The sequence below is a fragment of the Lithobates pipiens genome, unplaced genomic scaffold (assembly GCF_037356315.1).
Source record: "Lithobates pipiens isolate NorthernLeopardFrog02 unplaced genomic scaffold, aLitPip1_a1.2 Scaffold_22, whole genome shotgun sequence".
NCBI classification, from domain to species: domain Eukaryota; kingdom Metazoa; phylum Chordata; class Amphibia; order Anura; family Ranidae; genus Lithobates; species Lithobates pipiens.
The window spans coordinates 239425163-239431162 of NW_027507784.1; the positions used below are offsets into that span (position 1 = coordinate 239425163).

The 6000-nt window shown below is 43.6% G+C and overlaps 1 long non-coding RNA gene across 1 annotated transcript in view; it reads left to right on the forward strand.

Annotated features, from left to right (window-relative positions):
- LOC143925495 (uncharacterized) overlaps positions 1–4685 on the forward strand; it is a 58081-nt gene extending 53396 nt beyond the window's left edge. Inside the window, exon 3 of the long non-coding RNA XR_013262010.1 lies at positions 4398–4685. This is a non-coding gene — a long non-coding RNA (uncharacterized LOC143925495). The remainder of the gene's footprint in view (positions 1–4397) is intronic.
- Positions 4686–6000: the final 1315 nt, after the last annotated feature.

Genomic DNA, 6000 nt, shown 5'->3' on the forward strand with positions numbered 1-6000 from the left:
AAAATTACATTTCTAAAGGAAAATTTGTCAATGTCATTTGCCGCTGTAATGAATTGTAGGGTCTCAGCAATATAGATAAAACTCATCGAAAAAAAGAGCATGGGATCCCCCCCCCCCCAGTCCATTACCAGGCCCTTTGTGTCTAGTATGAATATTAAGGGAAACCACAAATAATTGCACGCAGGTCCTCCTAAAATCCGTACCAGGCCCTTCGTTTCTGATATGGAAATTAAGGGGAATCTGCGCCTTTTTTTTTTAATGGCGCAGAGGTCCCCCCCAAAAGCCATACCAGACCCTTATCTGAGCATTCAACCTGGCAGGCTGCAGGAAAAGGGGGGCGAGAGAGTGCCCCCCCTCCTGAACTGTACCAGACCACATGCCCTCAACATGGGGAGGATGCTTTGGATGCAAGGGCCTCATCCCCACAAAACCTTGCCAGGTGGTTGTGGGGGTCGGCGGGCGGGGGGCTTACCTTCTGGTTCATTTTAGTCACAGTGGGGCCCTTGTCTTTTCGCTAACCTGTGCAGTATGTATTTTTTCTTTTTTAGGGTTTTCCTTGCTATTCTGGTTTTGATCATATGCTGTGTATTTAATACTCTGCATGTATTTTCAGATTGTGTAATGCATTGTACTGTTGGCATATAATTGTATATGATTATTATGTTCTTCTTGTGTTAATCTATCCTGGCATCCTTGGAATCGGTCTGTTTCAGCTGCGGACAGACCAGGAACTTCACAGGTGGGTTGGATTGTTTCTTACTATATATCCAATCCCCTCCGTCACCGCAGCTTCCACTTAGTATAGGGAGGGGGGGGCATGGGATGTCTTTATTGACATGGCCGGTGTTCTGGCAGATAGTGTCCTGCCATCATATAGTGTCTGCCCCATACTGCGCATGCAGAAGAAGCTTAGGAAAATCTCTGAAGATGAACGGCGTGAGTGGAGGTGGTAGCCCCACCATCCAAGCGGACATAGGGTTGGGAAAATTAGAGGAGCTTCGCTCGCCACCCTTCGGGCTCCACCTCGTGGCGCTCGGCTCTTTTATATTCTAACTCTATGTCGACTTGGATGGTGGGGATAGAACCTGGACTCACGGCGCAGGCGCCGTTCATCCTCGGCTATTTTCGGAATCTGTGTGTGCTGTGTACTGCAATGCGCAGTACACAGAGGACACTATCCGATGGGGGACCATATATGATAGGACACCGGCCTCCCTTACTTCCAGCAGTTTGTTGCCCTGGTCTCCATGGTGACGGACATGCCGGGTCTGTGTCGTGAGACCTTGGCGCAGGGTGGCATCACCGATGCGTTGTGCAGGCTCTCCCCTGCATTGAGCGGTGTGACGCACTCACGCCAAGTGACGCACTCACGCCAAGTGACGCCCCTGTCACAACGCCACTCCTTCCTCTTTCTATCAAGTGGCGTTTTGGGGGTGGCACCATGTGCCTCTGCACTTGGGGGGGCGCTCATCTATTGGTAATGCACTCTGTTTGGCACCTCCCTTTCAGATCAATCGATCTGATCTAGGCATGCCCCATATATTTAAACAGGTGTCTTCCATTACCTCTTCCTGCTTGCAGCATACCACAGATATCCTGGGGCATTAGATGCAGTCTGGTAAGCTACTCCCTGATCAGTTGTTGTTACTATTATGTCTACTTTCATGGGCTCATTATGGGATCTGAAAACCAACAATTTGTATTTTCTTTGTGTTTGATTTTCTCAGATCCAAAGACTTACTTGATACATCAGAAGGAGGTTTTAATTTAACCTTAACGGGATCTCTGACTGACTGATTTAAATTGCCCCCGATCTGTGGAAATACATCTGAGAGCTAGGATTCTGGGTAGGTATGCTCTCACCTGTAGACATTGCCTTTTAGATTTGTGCATTTCTTTGAATGCATCCATAGAGATCACCAGTTTATCAAAATTATCACAGGCTTCTTTACATTGCAATTGATTTTTGTATTTTTTCTAGTGACAATAATGTCATAATTGAATTGGTCCTGTCCTACCCCTCTATGGAGTGGGGACATGCGCCATTGGAGGTGCCCTTTGTGGAACTGCTGTGACAGCTGGGGACTCCTTCCACTTTTTGAAGCTCCTTTGTGCCTTTCCTAGTCCTCTTTTTTTTTTTTTTTCCATTTTCCCTTCTCTTCCTGTCCCAGCTCTCCTTCTGCCCCCTTCCTGGCCTCTGTGGAGCTGCAGCTGACCAGTCCTCCATTGGATGCTGTGGATGTTCATGAAAACCTTTATGCAACACATATGGTGAGTACCTATACAACTTCTTCATATATATTTTTGTATTATCTGATTACTACACACGATCACTAAGGTGCTGATGTTGAAAATATAGCAATCATTAAATACATTGTATATGTTTACAAATCCTGTTCTTTATTTTTTCCAAACTTAGATAACCATAGAAGACATTTTTATTTTTTAATAAAGGACTTGTCCCACAATGTCTCTTGTCTTTTTTAACATTTGACACTTTTTTGTGTGAAATGGTAGGGTTACAATGTACCCATTACCAATTCACACTGGGGGAAGGCCAGGATCTGGGGGTTCAGTTGTTAAAGGGGACTTCCAGATTACTATAAGCCCCCGCCTGCAGACCCCCACAACCACTGGGCAAGGGTTGTGGGGATAAGGCCCTTGTCCCCATCAAAATGGGGACAAGGTGCTTTGGGGGGGCACCCCAAAGCACTCTCCCCATGTTGAGGTCATGTGGCCTGGTATTTTTCAGAAGGGGGGGGGTGCTCTCTCATCACCCCATCTTTTCCTGCGGCCTGCCAGGTTGTTTGCTCGGATAAGGGTCTGGTAAGGATTTTAGGGGGACCCCTACACCATTTTTTTTCATTTTGGTGCAGGGTTCCCCTAAAAATCCATACCAAACCTAAAGCGTCTAGTATGGATTTTGTGGGGGACCCTATGCCATTTTTTTTGACGCAGGGTTCCCCTTAATTTCCATATCAGACCCAAAGGATGCAATAATTTTTTTAAATTTTGGTTCGGGGTTTCCCTTAATATTCATACCAGATCCAAAGGGCCTGGTAATGGACTGGGGGGATCCCATGTTCTCTTTTTCAATTAGTTTTATCTATATGGCTGAGACCCGACAATTCATTACAGCCGTGATCAGTTTTAAATGACAATTTTTCTTTTTGAAGTAGAATATTAAAGTATCAAGCCAGGCAGAATTTCAGCAATGCAGGTTTATTAACAACTGGTAACATACAGGGTTATGTTCAAAATATTACAAGATCCAGGTCTAATCTATACAGTTTCTTACAATGCAAGCATATTAGCTATAGGTATTCTTATTCTCTAACCAAATTGAAACAATTGTGAATTGTTCTCACCTTGAACCAGAATGGGTCTTTTCTGACAATTCTTTGGAACCTGTCACCTGATAGGGACCAGACGATCAACCGGTGGTCCGGTCCCCTCACAGAGTTCTGGGTTCCAGCTTGACCAAGTTTGTGAGGGAAATTCAGCGGAGACCACACTCTGGAACAAGTTAAGAAGTCTTCTCTATTTGACTCGTACGAGGAGACAAGTTACGGACAGATATTTGCCTATTGGTTCTGACCGTCTGCCACCCTTGCAATAGGGCTGCATAGACAAACAGTCAGCCTGATAGAAGCCTATCTGACTTGTCTGTCTAAAAATTCTAGAGCTTGCATTTATATACCCTTTTTCAAGCCTTATCTTAACCATCTCTCTTAGATATGATTGGTCGCTAAGATCTAAGTCAATGTAACTAACTATAAATATGACACCTGTTCTACAGCCAGACAAACGTATTCACTCCCAGAATTCCTATATGTTCATTAACGTGATTTATAACTGGTTGTGTCCAATTAAAAACACCTGTGTAGAGACAGTCTGGCACCCAGCTGTGTTAAATTGGACCCTCCTCACCTTGATAAGGTTTAACTAACTTCAAAAATACAGATCTATGACTTTGAGATAATGAACTTTCAATAACCCCACCAGATGTGTTATATGTGTTACTACATACTCCTATGTGTAAAAGTACTGTATCAGTTTTAATGAGGGCAAAAGCAGACCTTTGTTTGACCGTGTCAAACTTAATTTAATGTTCTGTACATAATTTCCCATATTCCCCCTAATTATTTCTAAACCCCCTGTATAAGATGTTCTTATCTTATCTCTTGTAATTTATCTGCTGTCAAGTGTTTTCTTTTCTAATTAGCGCTTACTTAAAAACTAAAACGATGAACTATCCCAATGAACTTTCACCTAGTAAACTATCTTATAAAAAGTATGAGAAAGAAGCAGAGAGTGTCAGGGTTGGATTAGCCCTTCCTTCTCTGGGTGGGCTGTTCAGCTGTCGGCTAATTGCCAGCTCTCATCTCTCTCCACAGTTACCAGCTGTTCCTGATCATGCTTGTCTGACCTGCCTACTTAAAGCTGTCCTGCTCACTTCACTTCTGCCTTCGCTTTGGTCACATCACAAGAAACCATCTCCTGCGGTTCTGTTTAAAGACTGGCTTGCTGACAACCCTTCTGGCTCCTTATCCTGATTGCTGTTGCTCTACTTGGATCCCTGACTTTTGGCCTGGCTGATTACCCGATCTGGTTATTGAACTCTGGCCTGGCTGACTACTCAGTTCCGGTTACTGGACTCTGGCTATGCTTTGACTACGCTTTCTCTATTTACCTTTTTATTTTTATTCAATAAACAAGTGTGATTTAATTGTACTTCTGTCTCGGTCTGATTCATGATTTCTGATAGAGAGGTCATCTAAAGTTCAACATTTAAAATGAAATCTTTCTACATCTATGGAAAACACAGTATACATTATTAAAGAAGAAGAATTGTTTTACTTATTGAATAATAATATTGATAAAACCACTACTATATAATAATAATAAAAATAATAATAATAATATGAATATGAATATGAATAACATAAAATATGTATTGGATAAAGCGGGAGTCCGCCGGGAGTTCCGCCGTTTTTTTTTTTTTAAAAGCCAGCAGCTACAAATACAGCAGCTGCTGACTTTTAAAATAAGGACACCTTTCGGCTTCATTTCCTGGTTCCTTACTGCACATGCGTGAGTCGCGCTGCGCAATAAGGATGGACCCGCTGCCTCTGGGATCTGTGCGTTTCCCAGCAGGCAGCGGGGGAATTTCGGAAAAGGGGCTTACATCTACGCCCCTTTCCGCAGAGAGCTATCCCGGAAGTGGGTGCAGATACCTGTACTGTACAGGTACCTGCACCCCCTCCCCCCTGAAAGGTGCCAATTGTGGCGCCGGAGGGGGGGAGGATTCCAATGAGCGGAAGGTCCACTTTAGGGTGGACCTCCGCTTTAATATGAAATTCTACTACACTTTAGAAATGTCATTTCGCCGTGGTACTGTTCTAAACAAAGGAAAAATGCGCCACTTTACAGGCATACTATAGACACCCCCCAGGCACAATATTTAAAGGAATATTTAATTTTTATTCATTAAAAAAAGCACTGATCCCGAAAAAACTTTGACGGTGTTCCGGCAGCTTTTGAATTTGCCATGAACACTGCATGTTGTTCGCTGTTTGGCGAACAGGCGAACACCCGATGTTTGATTCAAACTTACATTCAACTCGAACATCTTGCTCATCATCCCTACTCATAACTAATATCCTCCAGAAGCTTTATTGGCTTTGTTGCCCTTCTTTGTACTTGCTCCATTTCCAGTACATCCTTCCTGAGGACTGGTGCCCAGAACTGGACAGCATACTCTAGGTGCAGCCACACCAGAGTCTTGTAGAGTGGGAGAATTATCATTTTATCTCTGGAATGAATCCCATTTTTAATGAATGCCAATATTCTGTTTGTTTTGTTAGCAGCAGCTTGGCATTGCATGCCATTGCTGAGCCTATCATCTACTAGGACCCCCAGGTAATTTTCCATCCTAGATTCCCCAAGGTCTCCCCCCAGTATATAGATTGCATTCATATTTTTGCCACCCAAATGCAT